The sequence below is a fragment of the Anabrus simplex genome, chromosome 2 (assembly GCF_040414725.1).
Source record: "Anabrus simplex isolate iqAnaSimp1 chromosome 2, ASM4041472v1, whole genome shotgun sequence".
Lineage (NCBI taxonomy): Eukaryota > Metazoa > Arthropoda > Insecta > Orthoptera > Tettigoniidae > Anabrus > Anabrus simplex.
In genome coordinates this window covers 713,980,463-714,001,732 of record NC_090266.1, presented here as the reverse complement: position 1 = coordinate 714,001,732, position 21,270 = coordinate 713,980,463, and positions in this window count along the sequence as shown.

The following is a 21,270-nucleotide window of genomic DNA, read 5'->3' as shown; positions in this document are numbered from 1 at the left end:
CCCCCTAGCTTCTTCACACCCCCACCGTCCTTTTGACATCCTTCGCCTCATCCTTACCTCCCTGGTTCACTTCTCCTCCTTCTACCATACCCTAGCCCTTCACCTCTTTCCCTCTAACTTAGGCTAAAACCATTACGCTTATTGTCATTGCCATTTGTAGTTATGTCTTGTTATTCTTAATAAAACATTTCATATTAATCAGCCCAGAGGTCGCCTTCCCCCCACTTCTCCTTATTTCAACACAGATTCCACCCTCTCCTTCCTTACACGCTTCTCCTCATCTCCGTCACCTCTCCTGGCCAGAGAGAGGGCGTAACCCTCTAGGTGGCTCGCCCCACCCCTTCAGGGTGGGGAATGAAAACTTTCTCGGACGGACGGACGGCCTCCACGGTATGCACTAGTCAGCGTCTTGATTGGTGTGGTAGGTACCAACTGATGAGCCCAATCTAGCACACGAGGGCGAAACGCTGGCAACCAGGAATGAGTTAGCTGGAAAATTTATAATGTCCAATAATGGACAATTTATATTGGTAATATAAATTTACTCATTCGGGACAAATATTTCAGATTCCCTATGGGAATCAACATCTATATCATCTGATGGCCAAGCAGGCATCAATTTTTGGTAAAGAGACAAAGTCTCTCATAGGGCATTGGCACTGTCGGTGGCTCCATGTAGCCTACGCAGTGGCCTCCACAGTATGCACTAGCCAGCGTCTTGGTAGGTGTGCGAGGTACCAACTGATGAGCCCAACCTAGCACACGAGGGCGACACGCTGGCAACCAGGAATGAGTTAGCTGGAAAATTTATAATGTCCAATAATGGACCATTTATATTGGTATTATAAATTTACTCATTCGGGACAAATATTTCAGATTCCCTATGGGAATCAACATCTATATCATCTGATGGCTAAGCAGGCATCAATTTTTGGTAAAGAGACAAAGTCTCTCATAGGGCATTGGCACTGCCGGTGGCTCCAAGTAGCCTACGCACTGGCCTCCACGACACACGACTTCTCGCTACAAGCGACATCTCCGAGTGGAACATCAAAGCTACTCCTTACTCCTTAATTTTTTCTCGGCCGGGTGGCTCACCATCTTTACCTCAGCTACCTCGCCGACTCTAAAGAGCATATTGGCTGGCACCTAGTTGGTAGTCGGCCTCCTCGCCATGCTTACCTGCCTACTCCGTAACGTCAACCTTGCTCTCTCAGATGACGACATCGTCCAACAAATCCGCAAGGCAGGCGTTCCAGTTCATTGGATCACAAGACTACTAAACAGTTCCGGACTGTCACCAGATGTCCTTCTATATTTCCACACAGAGGACGACGTCTGCCGCCTCCTGAACAACGGCGTCTATATTCATCACATTTTCCATAGCGTGGAAGTTACTCCTGCGTCACTCATGTATCAGCTCATAGCCACTGATTTTACTCCGCCTGCAACGGTCGCGCCACCACAGGAGATTTCCTACCAGCTGCCTTCGCACCAAGTGGAATCTACGCCGTCAAGCCAGCCAACATCACATGCCGTTTCTACATCGCCGATAACTATCACTACCACCACCATCTCCACTACAACATCAACCTTCAACCCCTCCCCTATTCCCATCACTATGGTTACAACCAGTCATCCTGCGTCCGTAATGATTTCTTCCCTCCCTCTTCCTTCAACACCTGAAGAACGTCATGCCTCATACATGCCTCCCGCAACATCTGCAGCACCGTCGTCTTCGTCGTCTTTCAACGCCGCCGAAGAAGCACCACCCTCATCGCAGTCATCACCGTCCCGCCACACTATGTATAGCTGTGTGATCCGTGGATTGGATCCTGCTCACTCAGAACAAGCCATCCTCCAACAACTTCGAGCAGAAGGCGTACCCGTCCGTCGAGTCTTCAGGATCAAGAACATCTCCGGTCTGACGTACATGGTCCGCATCCACCACCCTACTGCCGTCAACGTTCACCATCTCATCGCCAATGGAGTCTACGTCTTTGGCTATCGCTACAAAGTCGAGCCATCTCTTTCACCACCCCAACCTGTTCTACATAACTCCAACAATGCCCGTCGTCACACCCGACCACCCCTGCCATATCGACCCCCTCCACCCGTTTACCCTCCTCTCCCACCACTCAGTTTCTTCCCCCCATCAGCTCCAACACTCGACATCTTGCGATTCCTAACCTCCTCCCTCTATAACATCACGGCGACCCTGCACCTCCTCAGTTTCCATTTACAGCCTGGTACCCTCCTCTAAACATTTCACTCCTCCCGCACACCCTCATAACCTCAGTCCCGTAGCCATTCATCCGAATTTTCACACCGTTTTCCCCTCTTCTTCATTTGAAACATCTCACTGTTCTCTCCACATCTCCCGGCCCGAGAGATCGCGACACGATCTAGGGGGCCCGCCCCGTCCTTCGGGCGGGGAATGAAAGCTCCCCAGCAGCAGCAGCAACAGCAGCAGCCTCCAAGGTATGCACTAGCCAGCGTCTTGGTAGGTGTGCTAGGTACCAACTGATGAGCCCAACCTAGCACACGAGGGCGAAACGCTGGCAACCAGGAATGAGTTAGCTGGAAAATTTATAATGTCCAATAATGGATCATTTATATTGGTATTATAAATTTACTCATTCGGGACAAATATTTCAGATTCCCTATGGGAATCAACATCTATATATTCTGATGGCCAAGCAGGCATCAATTTTTGGCAAAGAGACAAATTCTCTCATAGGGCATTGGCACTGCCGGTGACTCCAAGTAGCCTACGCAGTGGCCTCCACGGTATGCACTAGCCAGCGTCTTGGTAGGTGTGCTAGGTACAAACTGATGAGCCCAACCTAGCACACGAGGGCGAAACGCTAGCAACCAGGAATGAGTTAGCTGGAAAATTTATAATGTCCAATAATGGACCATTTATATTGGTATTAAGACATGTGAGGTTGTGTCACGATAATTTTGCTGTATGTTTATTAATACGACTTTATTTAACACCACGTAATTAAGAGTATATAATTTATTATTACCAGTAAATATGATGTATAAATCCGATGTAATGTTGTGCAACACAGGGTAAGATTCCATAACAACGCACCTTTGTCACTCGAGGTTTACAGAATATTCTATTCATTTGACATGGGTTATTGGAAACTGGAGAAGATGCGAGAAATCATGTTGTGCCATACTTCTCTGGAAGCCTGGACAGGCAATGTATGTAATAGGACGGTCTTGGGTAGTGGAGTGGAGTTGAGTTGTTAGCGAGAGTCGTTAGCCGAGCTAAGTATGTGAACTCATCTTAATGAAGTGGTTGTGTTGTATTGGTACCAAGTGTTGTGTAGTTGGTTGACATGCTAATATGGCGGTCGAGTTCAAGGTGGTGGTTTATTAATTTGTGTATAATAATGAGTATATAATTTCTAAATAAAACAGTGTACACACTTGACAGCATCTCGTGTGTGCGTCTTTGTGAATACGATACCGGAGAAGGGAGCGATGACTCCCGACTGGGCAGCCCCGGCGACGATGATGGCAATCCAGATCGTCAAGGCAGCGACGTCGACGACAATTCCAACGCTGCAGACTTCAGCGGGCCATGGCTCCGGCCCTGCCCTCCACCCGTGCCTCCGCTAACCCAGATAGACCCACATCAACCGCCCAGCTTGCGATCGCTGCCAGCACCTACTTCGTATCGGTCCATTGCGGTCGGTCTTCCACATCCAGTTCTGTACCTCGACACACCCATGGGATGCTACGCTAAAAGGATCATAGCCGACGGTGTCAACCTGGCGCACCCCGCCACTGTACCTACCATCTTCCGGCCTACCTGAGCGTCCTAGCTGATGGAGCAGGATATCCACCACCATGGAATCATCGAACGGGGCGTGTGTTCGTCAGCCTTCCCCTGTTCCTCCCTCCCAAGGAAACACGGGCAGGTGGGTCATATATGACCTAAGTACTACGACACCCTGCATTAATCACCCTAATGTCTCACTCCGTGATCCAGCGCAGGCCTTACCTTATATTCCTCCACACCATCTCGCCTGCAAGCTCGATATGAGATCAGGCTTCTATCAGATCCCTATTTCCCAACGGGTGGCACCTCTACGGTATTATCTACCGGCGTGTCCGGTACCATTAGACCCGCCTGCTGATAGGGCATAGCCTGGCTCCATCAATTATACAAACGCTGGGCCACCACCGTGCAGGAACTTCTGACCCAGGAGTTCGGCGTCCAGATGATTTTCCATCTGGCGGACTCACTCATTCATAGTCCAGATCTTTCTGACCAGTTGATGCATGACATTGAGCTCTACCTCACAGTGATTCTTGGCATTATGATTAACTATTCCAAGTCGGTCCTGTATCCGACGCCCTTCCTGACCTACCTAGGGGTCACTATCGACATAGTCAGCCAGATCACCATGCAGCAAGCTACCCAGCAACGTGCCCACTCACTCGTGCAGTTACTGCCTAACCCCACACCATTTCAGCTCCAATAGGCGGCCGGGTACTTCTCACGGCTCAGGTGGATCATGGGTTGGCCTGGTTTCCTACCCAAACACATTTCAACAGGCGAATCCTTCTGGGCTCGTCGGCTGCTCATGCCACGTAGGATGCAGCCACAGCATCACCAGGTGGTGGTCTTTGCTGATGCTAACCACTGGTCCATCACCGCCGTCGTGCCAAGGTACCACCAGGCGTAGGCGCGGGCTTTCAATCTATACTGACAGCTACGTCGCCTGATATACTCTGAGGAACGGGCGCGGAGCCGTGTTACATGCTAGGATCCTATACATTGATGCAAGTGTAATGGACTAGTATAACTTGGAAACAATTCTCTAACCCATGGGTAAATAATGGAAATATCGAGCTCGATTATTATTATTATTATTATTATTATTATTATTATTATTATTATTACTTGTGAGGTGTGGCTGTGAAGTTGTTTACGTCTATTAGTTACGTTGTTATGTACGGACTTTCTTTGATTTAAATAGTGGTCGTAACAAAACTTGTGAGGTTTTGTCACGATACATCTGCTGTATGTATATTAATAAGAGTGTATTTAATGTAACAATTAATGGTTATATAATTTATTATTACCTGTTAATATGATGTCTGAATCCAGTACAAAGCACTGTAATAGTCCAGAACAACGCATCTTGTCACTGGAATAGTATAGAAAATTCCTTTCATTGTAAACAGGCTATTGGAGACTCTCGAAATTACGGGAAAACGTGTGTCATATTCTCCTACAAGCCTGGCCAAGCAGTGTATATAATGAGGCAGTCTTGTGAGTTGAGTTGTTTAGCGAGACTTGTAGTGCAAGTCGTTAGCTGAGTGTGCGAACCCACATTGTGATTTTGTTGGGTTGGTAGTTGGTTGACATGCAAATGTTGCAGTCTTCTTCTTCTTAGCAATGTTTTGTTTTGTTCAAGAGGGCACTTATTAGTGTGTGTGTGTGTATGCGGGTGTATTCGTCAATAAAAACAATATACACAAGTGACAGCATTTAGCGTGTGCGTCTTTGGAAATACAACAGTGGCGACCGTATTAAGGACGTGAGAATAATATTCGATAGTGTATGAGTATAAATGGAGAGCAGAACAAAATGAAAGTGATACTGGAAAATATGTCTATAAAAGAACTTAAAGACGAACTCGCAAAGAGAAATCTTCCGACGAACGGCAATAAGAAATTACTGAAGACACGGCTGGAAGAAAACTTCAATAAAATCGGTGAAGATCCACAAAAGTTTTTTATCCAGGTGGACGAACAACCGGACTCGTCATCGGAGGAGGAAGCATATATAACCAAAACGTGATCCAACTTAATGATCATACAGGCACTCAATGACAAAATCTCAGACGTTTATTCACAATTTAATTCCACCTTAACAGAACAGATTTCGAAGGTACATGACAAGTTTTCTGAATCTAATACAGTTTTAACTAGACAAATATCTTAAGTGTACACGCAGGTTTACAAAGTAGAACAGTGCCTAGAATCGAAAATTTCAACCGTGGATGATAAAATTTCGCAGATGAATTCCGAAATTAGCGACGTCACCAATATATTAACAGAGCAAATATCGGATGTCAGGTCAAAAATAGGACAGGTTGAGCAGAAGTGGACATCTCGAACCTCAAGGAGGAGGTGGAAATCCAGGTTTCCGGCATAAAACAGGCCAGAGGAGAATTTCTACCGTCGAGGGAAATTTTGAAAGCCCTATCTCTGCCGTTGAGAGAAATTTTGTAGGAAGGTTACAAAATCGGATTCAACCATCAAGGGATATGTACAGTACAGAATATGAGAGAGACCATCCTACACGCGGTAGAAGATTGATTAAATCGAACAGGACCTATCGCCACGCCTTTAACCCCCTCAAACCTAACTGGCAACACAGGACACCTAGACCCGAAAGTGATTATAGAGAGCCTACCGGAATTCCACGGCCGACTGGAAGAGAACCCGACTAGCTTCATCGAGGGGTCGGTCAGTCTACTAGGAAGAACTAATCTACTGGAGTACATCTTCGTTCAAGTCATCACACCGCGGTTATGGGGGCAAGCCGCTACTTGGTGGAATAAGCTGAAGGACTTAAACTTAAACTGGACTGATTTCAAGAGGGAATTCCTTGCTAGGCTTAATTCCGAAAGGGTGAAGAGCTCTGTGAAAAGGAAGCTACTGACTAATGCAGAACCGACCGGTATGAGAGCTAGCGCGTTCGTCTCCCAGAGGTACCAGATATTCAAGCAGCTGCACCCTGAAGGAAGCGAGAACGAGATCTTACCAGACATCGTATAGCTACTCCACAATAAGATTAGACCCCTAGTGAAGGTATCGCAACCGAGATCATTTTATGATCTGCGTAGAATCATCGCCCAGTTGAATACAAGAGCAAAGCCACGGAAGAGACAGGCTCGGTTAGGAAATGCTACCAGTGAGTAAGAACGGGACACCTGAAGAACAAATGCCCAACTTTGGCTTCGGAAAACTAGGTCCGGCTCATTCTGGATTGAGTTTGGATGGGACCGGGAACAGGAATGCGCCTCAAGAACCGAAAGACAAGCAACCGTGATCGAGTAGGAAAGGGATTGGTGAGCTTGGGAGCAGAACAGGCCAACCTCGCCCAGCTACCTTCTTGAAGATAGGCAACGAACATTTTTCAGCCATACTCAACAGCAGCCAAGCAAGCCATTCATTTGTAAAAGGGAATGTTGTCAGATTAGTACCGCCTATGAAGTCTCACCATCTCGGAAGGGTAGTGGGAGCAGCGCACTGGCGTAGCCAAGGGGGGGCCCAGTGGGGCCGGCCCCCCCCCCAAAAATGTTTCCTGAAACTAGAGCGAGGATCAGCCGTTGTTTTACGTACGATACGAACAACTTATAACTTACGCCGAAATGACGAATTAACGTAGCGACAAAGAATCTACTAGCAGGGCTCAATACGACCATTCATAATTCTCCATATTTGACCTGACTGAATGAAAGGAAGACACTTAGGATTGTGATGCGCGGGGATATTTCACTGTAGAGGCCTCAGTATTGGGAATGTGTTGACAAATGCGAAAAGATGAGGAAAGGGGCAATTAGCCAGGGATTACTCAGTAGGGGGCCGGAACGTGACCACCGAGATAACGGGGTCCACGGCCAGAAACAGTTGAACAACGTCGTGTCAGCTTTTGCACATCAGTTCCAGGAAACTGGGGTTGTACCGTGGTTGAAAGATGTGCTGTGTTTAAGTTGCAGCGTTCGGAGGACTGTGACAGGATTGTGAGCTGCACGTTAGTTTCTCATTTTGTGCCATATAATAACTTTATTTGTCACTAAGGGCAAAATAATGTGCATCCTCGGTAAGTTATGATTTTTTTTTAAATTCTAACAGTAGCAAGACAGATCGCAGATGCGTACCTTAGTTCTATAGGTAGGTCTATATATTTTGTCAAATGCCCGGCGACTGATTGGAACCTCAAATGGCACCATCAAAAGTGCATGTAACTATCTTGTAATTAGCGGACGTGATAACTCAGTTCCAATGGTTCTTCTCATCAAGACGGCCGAGGCTTGAGTCGCAGTCGATGCATGAAACATTTTTAAAATGGGAAGTCACGTTCTATTGATACAGATTCTACTTAAAACACTAGGTCGCGTGCCTTACCTTTCTTTAGTACTTTTGAGTAATAACCGCATCATTTATGATGGTGTATTTTGACTATCAACCATTCTTCGGGCTTACCTTGTACCTTAAATGGCGAGTGGATGCAGTGGCGCACCCACGAAATAATTTAAGTGGCCAAGTCTAGGCCAGTAGCGTGGATACAACTTTTCCATGGAAGGGGTTGTGAAAAGATGTTTTATTTTGTATTTAGAATTTGCGTTATGTCGCACCGTAGGTCTTATGGCAACGATGGGAAAGTAAAGAGTTAGGAGTGGGAAGGAAGCGGTCGTAGCCTTAATTGTATATTGAATGTTCAGTCTTCAGCCCTAAGGCTGGTTGGATCCTCAACAGCTACGCCATCAGCTGTCATTAAGGTGTGAAAATGGGAAACCACGGAAAACCTTATTTAGGGCTGCCGACAGTGGGGTTCGAAGCGGATGCAAGCACACAGCTGTGCGCCCTTAACCGCACGGCCAACTCGCCCGGTGGATAAGAAAAGAAAGCCGGTACTACCGAGTCCGGTGACGGATCTTCTGTAGATATTGATGGTTTTGGTTGTTACCATGTAATTATATCCAACAATCGAAATCATAGCTTCTGTACTCTAAAACGGCTGCATTATTGAAACTGTTCGTAAAATTGATAAAATCGTTCTTCGTTTGTGAGGAAGAAGAATCTTCATTTAATTTTTTTCTAAAAAAAGAAAAGGAACCACTTTGGTACTACGCCCCGTGAAGGTGACTACCTGCCAGGTCGTCGATATTTCGATCACGGGGGACTCATGGCCAACTCTATTGCACCCACAATCAAGGCTGTATCTTCCCGACCCCATGCCTTTCTTAACTCTGTCAGTGGCGGGCATCGAATGCAGGATGCCTTAAGTCTAACTCTAAAGGAGACCTAAAAGTAACAAGCTGACCCCGCAGTGTAGGGGTAGCTTGTCTGCCTCTTACCGGAGGCCCCGGGTTCAATGCCCGGCCAGGTCAGGGTTTTTAACCTGGATCTGAGGACTGGTTCGAGGTACACTCAGCCCACGAGCTTTGAGGACCTATCTGACGGTGAGATGGCGGCCCCGGTCTAGAAAGCCTAGAATAACGGCGGAGAGGATTCGTTGTGCTAACCACAGGACACCTCGTAATTTGCAGGACTTCGGGCTGAACAGCGGTCGCTTGGTAGGCGATGGCCCTTCGGGGCTGTTACGCCATGGAGTTTGGTTTGGAAAAGCGTACAGAGAAGGAAGCGACACCCCTGCAAGGCTCTTTAGCTTCCAGCTAGTTGTTCTGTCCGGTCTCGTGCATTTAGGACAGTTGGAAAACGTACGCCTTAATAAATGCTCTTCATAAAACCTGTGTAAACATACTAACTGAATCTATTTATAACAATAATCACAAACGCCTCCTTTTCATGTGGTTCAGTTGGTTGAGTCGCTGTCCTTCTGAGTCCGAGTTCGCAGGTTCAAATCCCGACTTTGGTCGGTGGCCCTCAAAACGGTGTTGAAATGGCAACAGCACCATGCCATTGGTTTCTGGCACGTTAATACAAATTATACATACGAATATTAGCGTCATAAAACTGTAACTTTATGCTATTATATTCTGCACCCCAGGCTTGCAAGGGAAACGAATTAACAATTTGCTTTACGTCGCAACGACACTGATAGGCCTTATGGTGACGGCGGGATAGGAAAGGCGTAGGAATGGGAAGGAAGCGGCAATGGCCTTAATTAAGGTACAGCCCCCAGCATTTGCCTGGTGTGAAAATGGGAAGCCACGGGAAGCCATTTTCAGGGCTGCCGACAGAAGGGTTCGAATCCACTGGCTCCCGGATGCAAGCTCACAACTGCGCTGCCTTAACCGCTAGGGAAACTAATAGGACAAGGTAAACACTCCCTAGCATGTGTTGTGACATATATGTTTCTTTACCAACTAACAAAATATCTATACCCATACTCCTTACATTCTATATTTACTTATTTATTTATTAGTGCCTTTTTTTTTACAGTGGCGAAGTTAGGGCTCGAGGCCCTCTCGTATACTTAACCACATACTAATCAAAATCTTAAATAAAATACTGAGATACGTAAAACAGTTAAAACTACATAAATTAATAGAATTAAAAAATAAATTTAAATAAATTACTAACTAAATTAATATTAAAACTAATTAATATTAAAAAGTGCGGCTCCATGGCTAAATAGTTAGCGAGTTGGCCTTTGGTCACAGGGGTTCTGGGTTCGATTCCCAGCAGGGTCGGGCATTTTAACCATCATTGGTTAATTTCGTTGGCACGGGGGCTGAGTATATGTGTCGTCTTCATCATCATTTCATTCTCATCCCGACGCGCAGGTCGCCTACAGGAGTCAAATAAAAATACCTGCACCTGGCGAGTCTAACATGTCGTCAGACACTCCCGGCTCTAAAAGCCATACGCCATTTCATTTCAGTATTAAAAACTCTTAAAAATGACTAATCCTCAGGCACGCACACATTCACACTTCAACCATTCAGTCAGCTGTCATCAGCAGGTAGTCTCGGCAGGTGACTTTAAATCTTAATAAAGAGCTAGTTTCTCTGACCTGAGCTGACAGGGAATTCCATAATGTGGCGCCGATCACCACAAATAATCTATTAATTTTATTTGTGCGGTGCAGTGGAATAGAAAGAAAGGATCTAGAACGTGTATTTAAGTTGTGAAATGATGATAAAAAGGTGAATTTAGAAGAAATATACAGTGGCTGACTTTCAGCTAACACTCCTAAACACTCGTTAAAGTGTGTAGCTGCCGACGTTTATCAGGCTTCAGCCATGAGACAGCCTGAGAGTATGGGGTGGTATGAACATCGTACCCGATGTTGTAAATAAATCGCAGGCAGGAATTCAGTGCTCGTTGAAGTTTAAGTGTTTCTTCTCTCGTCATATCAACTAAAACAACGTAACAGTAATCAAGAATAGGGAGAATGAGTGTCTGTATTAGTTTGGCCTTTAGCTCAAATGGAAATATACCCCTCTGCCGTTTAAGAGGGTGAAGCACTCCAAAAGTCTTTTTTACGTATTTCTTTCGTGTGATCAGAACAATCAAGGGTTTCATTCATAATTAAGCCGAGATTTTTAACCGTTTTACTGTGGGGAATAATGTTACCATTCAGTAGGATAGGCGGGACTGCGACATTGTTTGAGCAGCTCAGTAATTTTCGTGGTCCAATTATGATTGCCTGAGATTTTGTGGAGTTTAGTATAAGAGAATTTCGTTGTGCATATATACTGCGTCATCAGAGGTCATTGTTAATATCTTGTCTTGCAGTGTCGATATGTTATTTCCTGTCACGGATGGTATGTCATTGATATAAATACAGAAAAGTAAAGGCCCTAGAATACTGCCCTGCGGGGCACCACTAAGTTTCATTTTCCACTTAGAGGCCTTGTCGTTTACTGTTACACGCTGTTGATGATTACTCAAATAATAACTAAGAAACTTAAGCGCAGCCAGGACGAAATTTGGCAGTTCCATTTACTTTATCATAGTCGGAATTTCTCTAGTGTCAAAGGTGCTACTGAAGTCAAGAATGATAAGTTTAGTGAGCAGTCGTTTGTCTATAGCGTTTCTTCTTACCTTCAAAAGTGCTGTCGCGGTACTGTGACCCTTCTTAAATCCAGATTGCAAAGGGTCCTAAGGAGCATTTTTATTTAGGTATTTCAGAACTTGCTCATATACTAAACGCTCAAAGGCTTTAGAAAGCGCAGTGAGTATGAACACAGGACGAATGTCAGAGTGATTGTGGGTCTAAACTCTTAGGTACCAGTATAATATTCAATATTGTCTGTTTTCCAGACAGTAGGGAAAATTCCGTTTAGTAAACAGTAGTTCAGTATGTGCCTCAGTATAGGCAGGACAGCACCAATAACGTTATGTATAAAAGTAATAGGAATATCATCTACACGCGTGGCCTTTGATTTAATCGAGTACTAAGCCTTTTTAACCTGATTTTCTGTGACACTGTGAAATGAGAATGGTGGATTGGCTGGAGGGGAGGGCGGTGATTCGGTGCAGTTAATTGGGGTAGGTTGAATATTTATTCTACTAGAGTAATCGTTCATTTCGTCATGCAGAATGTCAGTTGTTGTCTGACTCTGTCGATATTTTCCTATTCCCAGAGCTCTAAATTGGTCCCATGCGCGATTGGAATTAAAGTTCTTAGCTAAATTCCGGAAATAATGCACATTTTTTATTTCTGATTAACTGCTTTGTGCGATTTCTTAAGATGCGGTAAGATTCGAAGTCTGTGTCATCTAAGGTTTGTTTATAATGTCGAAATAACGAGTCACGGTGGGCCATCATTCTCTTGGTTTCAAATCTAGCCACGGAGAAGGGCGAGAAACCTTTATTCGACGAGTGTGTGTGTGTGTGTGTTTCTTTGCTGCATTAATCGTATAAAATGTCACTTCTTTATAGCTTATCACATGACCATTATTATAATAAAAATACCGTATTTATATTCTGGCTTGGGGACTTGGTATTTGTCCCAACATTTTCCTCTTCATATTCAGACAACATATTACACTACCAAGCACCAAAGAAACACACAACAGTGATTACATCCCTCCATATAGGGTTGGCGTCGGGAAGAGCATCCGGCCGTAAAACAGGGCCAAATTCACATATGCGACACAGTTCGCACCCGTGACCCCACAGATGTAGGAAAAACGGAAGAAGAAGAAGAAGATTATGATAATGATGATGATTACTATTAGCTTCCGGTATCCGCACGAATCCACTACTCTTACTTGGATCCAAGGACACTCATTTCCTTTTAGGTATTCTATACCACCTAAACTCTGGAAGTTTGGTCACCTATCAAAATAAATGGGCCCCCACCAAACTGAAATCCTGGCTACGCTACTGGAGCAGCGGACGGGGTAACCTATTCCACCCAAGGACAGACTAACCTAACAGCTAAATGCACGGACCGCCCATTGTAATTAACGTCGCAGTGATTCAGAACCTAAAACTTGACATCATATTAGGTCCTGACTTTTTGGTGGAATAATAATAATAATAATAATAATAATAATAATAATAATAATAATAATAATAATAATAATAATAATAATAATAATGTTATTTGTTTTACGTCCCGCTAACTTCTTTGACGGTTTTCGGAGACTTGGTGGAATACAAGGTGATCCTAGACTATGCAGCTTATGAAGTCTTTCTGGGAAAAGACGGACGTCTGAGGGTCGCCTGGCACGATGGAAATCTCCGGACTCGCAATGATGAAGTCGACGTAGACCTGGGAGGTATCCAGTTGTCATCTTCAAGTGAAGAAGAGGAGCTAGGACACGCCTTTATAGGACTTTCCGGAAGTCATCAGCAATAAAACAGGACGGACTACCACTGTAACGCACGCCACTGAACGCAGCACTCCCTCACCTATTAACCAACGGCCATATCCAATCAACCCAGATAAGCGCAACTTCGTCATTCAGAAGATTCAAGAGATGGAAGGGCAAGGTCTCATCGAACCCTCTACATCCTGTTGGGCCTCGCCTATCGTCCTACCGAAGACGGAGAATGGGAAATATGGACTGTGTGTGGACTGCCGCAAGTTGAACGAGAGAACCGTTAGTGACGCCTACCCCATGCCTGACCTGAAGGACTCACTGAAACAAGTGGATCTAGGATTTTCAGCACATCGGATCTCAACTCTGGATACTGGCAAGTGGAGGTCAAAGAATGTTCTAGGCTACTGACCGCCTTCATGACACCGAGAGGATTGTACCAGTTTACAGTAATTCCCTTTGGACTGAAGAATGGGTATGATATTGTCAGGATATGTTGGAGATTTCTGCCAAGTGTATCTCGATGATATCTTAACCACAGCAAGACATTTCAAGAAAACCTTGTACATCTGAGGAAAGTGCTGGAACGACTAAAAATTCATGGACTGACTTGCCAACTGGAGAAGTGTCACTTCACCCAGCCCCGCTTAGAAGATCATGGCGATGTCCTAGCATCGGAAGGTTTAGAAAGGCAACCGGAGAAGAACCGAGATATCGAAGAAGCTGAAAGCCCACGGACCAAGCGACAAGTACGTCAGTTCCTTAGATTGTGTGGATGGTATAGCAGCTTCGTGCCACACTTTGAAGAGAAGGTAATACCACACACCGATCTAGTCCATAACAACAGCCCGTTCCGATGGACCAGCAAGGAGGAGGCAGCATTGCAAGGCATTAAGGCTGCGATATGCAACGACCCCGGTTTAGCCCATCCCGATCCTCAACGGAAGATGTGCCTGCAGACGTACGCCAGCGATTCCAGCCTAGGAAGTGTTATTTCAGCAGAGGAGTGACGGCGGAAGGAACATTATCGAGTATGACAGCAGAAAGCTATCTCCCACCAAACAACGCTACTGCACAGTCGAGAAGGAAGCCTTAGCCGTGGTGTGGCCCATGGGCAAATTCAGAGGCTACTTGGAGGGAGGGAAGTTCCAGCTGCACACCGATGACGCAGCTCTCAAATAGTCGAACTCTGTCTCGAAATCTAAACTGATGCAATGGGTTCTGTTAATCGCAGAATTTAATTTTGACGTGTGTCATGTCCCAGGAATAACAATCATAGGATCAGACAGTTTATCTAGACACTCGGCGATCGAACCTGAAGTTAGGAGCACCATTGTAGAGAGGGAGTTTCCGCAAAAACACCAGAGCGTACCAATGAACCTGTTCTTATGATCATCAAGAGGTAACCTGATCTGGGAGTAATCAAGCAATGGCAAGAAGAAGACAAGCCCTGTCGAACAATGATGCAGTGGATTCGGAGACAGAACACCGATAGTCGACTCGTCCCGAGGGAATTAAAAATGTGCTACAAGAACTATGTTGACGGTGGACTGTTAATGTGCAGATCACACCTCTTCCACTCGCCTACAGTAGTGGTGATCCTAGACACCACACGACGGACATCCTCGAGAAGTTCCACGACAGCACTGAAGCCGGACATCCAGGAGGTGACGAGACATACCATTCTACCAAAAATTCTTCTGGGTCAACATGCGGAAAGGCATCCTTGATTATGTTAAAGGGTGCTACATTTGCGCCTCCACCAAGGCAAGCAACAAGAAGGCAGGTTTCATTCCGCGAGGAAGACGGCCGCAACGCCCTTGGGAGGTCATAGTCCTGGACTTGACGGGTCCTTACTCTAGAACACCAAGGGGTAAAACAAGACTCCCAGTAATCACCGACCTCTTCAGAAAATGGATTGAAGCCACGGCGCGATGTATCACCAGTCTTCTACAGGATGAAGTATTCAGCCGCTACGGTTATCCACAGTGCATTCTGTCACAATACCGTGAGTCAGTTCACGTCAAGCAAGTGGCAGCAAATGATGACTGAATGGGGTTTGGAGCACTAGACCATCCCTATCTACAACCCAAAGGCAATCCAACGGAACGACGGAACCATGAGCTAAAAAGGATGCTACGTATCCACCTAAAAGACAAGGAACATCAATTGTGGGACCGTCAGATACCGCAGTCACTCTTTTGGTCTGCAACGACGCAGCAACCGTGTAACTGGCTACTCCCCAGTGGAGCTGTTCCTTGGTCTACTGCTATACGGTACCGGGGATTGAAAATTCGTCCACAACCCGCTTCTGGTCAAAACGAAGCAGCTCTTTCCCAAGGAGAGTGGCAGCATATGCAGCAGCAGGACATCAAGAAAAAGTAAGCTTTGGCCGAGAAGAGATCCCTTACCCAGGTCAAGGCTCAAGATGTCGAAGAGACCCAGATCTTCCTACCAGGCCAACAAGTACTGCGACAGAACTACCCAGTCAGTAATATGATTGGAGGATTTCACGCAGGTCTCACACCTAAGTGGCTTTGTCCCGTCGAGGTCGATAAGCAGCTGCGCCATGGGGTCTACTTACTAAAGACCAAACCCCCTGTCAAGATCCACGCAACGGAGTTGCGGCGAGTCACCCAACCACTGTGCATAGAGAGTATGCCTGGTATTCCACGGGTCCACCTGGAGGAGAGGCTACTAATGACACAGGAGGAGGAGGAGGAGGAGGAGGAGGAGGAGGAGGAGGAGAAGGAGGAGGAGGAGGCTCTTGTTTGCAGGATGAATGAGAGAGTAGATTAGATGTTGCACCTAGAAAATAAGAACTATGCTCTCGTATAATCAACGGACTTCCATTATGAGAGTAGTTGCTTTCTTCACTTATCAATAGATTATTACTAACAAGCTGCTCTGATTCTGTAATAAAAACCTCTGAATTGCCTCTCTCTGAGATTTTTCTAATTCCTCATGCTATCCAGTTGAGAAAAATAATGGCATATAATTTCATCTCACCTCATCTCCGATCACATACCAGGAAAGGGGACAAGGGGTAGACATATATACTCTCCCCTAGTCAGTGTCAGTGGGTCAGTGTCTAGGGCAGGTGCGGTTTCCAAATGATGAGCCCATGCCACACGGGGCGAAGCACTGGTAATTTTTTATGACTGAGTTTCCTGAATTTTATTTAGATATCACATCTGTTGGAAAGTGCAGACCTCATTTGAACCCTAATGATTCACAATTACTGTAATTATACCTGCAGTTGTCGTCGTCATCAATTTCCTTTTTCCAGCTCCAGCTGGGTCGGGATGTTTGGTGACACCTTTCAACATTCCTCTATCCAACCAACATTGCTGCTCCTCAACTGTGTTCCAATCCAGGTTCTTTCTTATTACGCTGTTTTGGATCAAGTCCAGCCACCTTAGTCTGGGTCAATCTTAGTCTCGTATCATCTACTATGTTATCCTTCCCTCTTCCATCCTCTTAATATGTCCATAGTTTCTCAGTTTATTCCTCTCCTTCCAACAGAAAGCTTTTAAACTCTGATTTCCTTCCTGACATCATGTCTTGCTCTATCTTTTCTAGTCTTTCCTATCATATGACTTGGATTTTACTCTCCTGTAGTGTCCAGGCACCTGTTTTATGTGTAAGTATGGGGTAATAATACACTCTTCCTTCACCAAGATCAAGTTCCTCACACTGTCATAAAATGAGTAAAATGAATGAATTTTACTGATCTCCATGATCCTCTGTATGCTTCCAATCTTACCACTTTTTTTTCACTATTTGCTTTACGTTGCACCGACACAGATAGGTCTTATGGCGACGATGGGACAGGAACATCCTGGGAATGGGAAGGAAGTGGCCGTGGCCTTAATTAAGGTACAGCCCCAGCATTTACCTGGTGTGAAAATGGGAAACCACAGACAACCATCTTCAGGGCTGCGGACAGTGGGATTCACACCCACTATCTGCCGGATGCGAGCTCATGACTGTGCACCCCTAACTGCACGGCCAGCTCGCCCGTTGATCTTACTACTGTGTATTAAAATTCAGATGGCATGAGTTCAGATGAAAATATACATCTCGAGCCACAACTTTCTTTTTTAAAAAAGTTAAAATTTATGGAGATCAGTGGTGATTGATTAGTTCCTTCTTATTAATATCTTACAATGGATAACTGAGCAAATAACATGAACAACATGAAGTGTTATGGAAAGCAGACAATTTGCAAGGTGATGACAAATGACCATTTTTAACAAGAATTTCTTCCATATTCATATCATCCTCAAAGTCACATCCTTAACCCATTATATGCTTGGCTGGAATGTGGGCTTTCAAGAAATCTTCGGAGGTGTACGTCTACAATCTGAGGGCAACACCTGTGATTAAGGCACGTAACATAAATTTATGCATTTAATTTTGGAAATGTAGGCCAGTGCATATGTGCAATGCTAAGTGTTCTCGTAGGCAGTAAGGTACAAACATATACAATGTATTTTTTTTTGAGGAAACAAATGAAGTTATACGATGACGAATGAGGAAGAAATGCAAGATGTTCTGTCAATTATTCTTTTACTGATGAGACAAAAAATGATTTTAAACATATTGTACACAGTATTCTTCACTAAAAATGTTAATAAACACTGACTGGACTTGTAGAACTTTTAACAATGTATATTTATGTTACATTTTGCCCACAGCTATTATAATGGCATGCACATTTAACTACTTTGTTGTGGTGGATATGGGACAACTCAGTGGGTGGTACACACCTTTGTGTGGAAAACAACGAAGCAAGTTATGCAGCGTCCTGTATCACATTTTACATAGACCATGATGGACCTTTTCTTCTCATAAAAGCAGCGATATAGAATTTCTCACATTTACTATAATAACAATAATAATACATCACAAATTGAGAATACAAGTTTGAATTAAATATGCCACAATGAACGCTTATAGGGTAATGGCACTATATATCGAATGCCCTTTAAATATCAAGCAGTTCACACATCTTGTTGCAAAATAAGTATATTGAAAAGTTTACATAAAATCTGAGATTTCTAAATTCACCCTTCCGGACTTAGCTTTATGTCAATCGATAGGTTGAAGTAGTTACCATGTTGGCGAGTGCGGGAAAGTCGCAGAACTTTGCAGCTGGCGGGATTTTGATGAGATCGTTGTATTGTTACTAAGGTGCAGTGTCCCTGTGATTATCTGTTTTTGCCGGTAAAATAGTGTCTGCAGAAGGTATCCTTTAAATAAGATATTGTATTGACATACATACATGTTTATTAATTTCTTATATCGTGACTTTTCACTTATCTTCATATTTATTTCTCTAATAAAAATACTGTTCTATATTTGACTCCCATTTTATAATATTGAAAAGACGTTCGATAAATGAGGTTCATTTAATACAAAAGCAACCCTTAATATCGAACACCACTGAAAATTAATGGGCTGTTTATGATTTTAATTTGTAGTATAGTTTTATTTGGTGCCGAAGTCCGGATTTCTGTGATCATGACTGCTGAGGCGTCTACCTGTAAATTGAGAGGGCCTGACTTTGAACCTCATCGGGTATAGTGAGATTTATTTTACGATTTCTTATGTCTATCTGATGCTGTATGTTGTGCTAATAACTTTATTTAACAATCCTGTCACTGTCCAAGGGTTCTCGACGTCGGCAAATAAAGTGGTGTCGACAAGAGGGGGTGTGTGTGTGGGGGGGATTCTTACTTTTCAGCCATTTAAAACTAGAAAACAATCATTTTTGCAGTTTCCTTAACTAGTGTTCAGAGCTTGACAATGGTCAAAATTAAGACACCCAATGGGGAAATTGTCCCAAAAATGAAACGGTGTCAGGACTCGTTATCTGCTTTGACTGAAGCTGTTCAACAGGTTAAGTCCGGTATGATGTAGCAAAGGTAGACATCTAAAACATACCAGGTCCCTTTAACAACGTTAAACAACAAACTATCTGGACATCAGAAGATTCAGACTGCTCTTGGCTGGAAGCCGTTCCTGAGTCCATGAGAAGAAGATGGCATTAGTGAATTGGTAATCGATATGGCTAAGAGAGGATTTCCATTGCAGGAAAATAATTTACTTGACACTGCTCAGCAAATTTTGTAGTTATCACAAAGGAGCACACCGTTTACATATGTAAGACCTGGTAAAACCTGGTTCAAATGTTTTATGGGACGGCAACCTTCCCTGTCTCAGAAGAAGGCTGAAACCATTAGCAAGGACAGGGCTGCTGTCTCCGAAGAGAGAATACATGGCTGGTTTGCTGGACTGTTGGCTACTTGGAATCTGAGGATGTAAGATCAATAATTATGGAAGACCCAAGCAGGATCTTCAATGCTGACAAGACAAATTTTCAGTTCCATAAGGTTTCAGGAAAGTACTTTGGAGTCAGAGGGGAACAGCTTCAAATTATGGCAACCTCTGAGGAGAAAGAAGGCATGACAGTGCTCGGAAATTTCTGTGCCGACGGGCGTTGTGCCCCAACTAGAGTATGGTTCCAGTGTATGGGACCCTCACCAGGATTACTTGATTCAAGAACTGGAAAAAATCCAAAGAAAAGCTGCTCGATTTGTTCTGGGCGATTTCTGACAAAAGAGTAGCGTTACAAAAATGTTGCAAAATTTTGGCTGGGAAGACTTGGGAGAAAGGAGATGAGCTACTCGATTAAGTGGTATGTTCCGAGCTGTCAGTGGAGAGACGGCGTGGGAGGACATCAGTAGACGAATAAGTTTGAGTGGTGTCTTTAAAAGTAGGAAAGATCACAATATGAAGATAAAGTTGGAATTCAGGAGGACAAATTAGGGCAAATATTCGTTTATAGGAAGGGGAGTTAGGGATTGGAATAACTTATCAAGGGAAACGTTCAATAATTTTCCAATTTCTTTGCAATCATTTAAGAAAAGGCTAGAAAAACAACAGATAGGGAATCTGCCACCTGGACGACTGCCCTAAATGCAGATCAGTAGTGATTGATTGATGATCATCTACAGCAACATACAACTTCAGCAACTTATCAAATATAGTGTACTTGAGCCTATCTACGAGAAAACTGATAGTGGCTGAAAGATGGTCCCAACTTTTCTGAACTACCTTGAACACTTCAGGTTATGAGTAGAGGTAGAGATAATTACACTTCCTGTTATTTTATTTGTTGATGGACACAGGAGTCCCTTATCCCTTCAAGTCACTGAATACTCTCATGACCATGGAATAATATTTTACTGCCTCTTCCCTAACGCCACCCATCTTCCGCAACCAGCAGACATGGGGGTATTTGCACCTCTAAAGAGAGCATGGGAAAATGCTCTTCAAGACGAGCAAATACAACACACACTGCACCAGTAATTAAGGTAAATTTTGCACCCGTGTTAAAGAAAGTTTGGGATGATGCTGTTAGGCCAGATATTGTGAAAAGCACCTTTTGTAAGTGTGGCCTCTATTCACTAGATCCCAACGCTGTGGACTACAAAAAATGCGTTGCAGATATTTTGAAAACCCCAGTGGGAAGGCAACAGCAAGAGAGTGACGAAGGGAGCCCTTCATCCCTTTCCACTTCCAATCAGAAGTTAAAGTTTGTGCTTGATGACCTGGAAGAATTCTTGCCTCCTCACATTCTTGATAAGTTCAATGGCAAACTGAGACGTGATAGAGAAAAACAGAATTATGGTGAGATGTGATAGAGAAAAACAGAATTATGGTGAACCAGATTTGTATGCTTATTGGAAAACTCGGTACA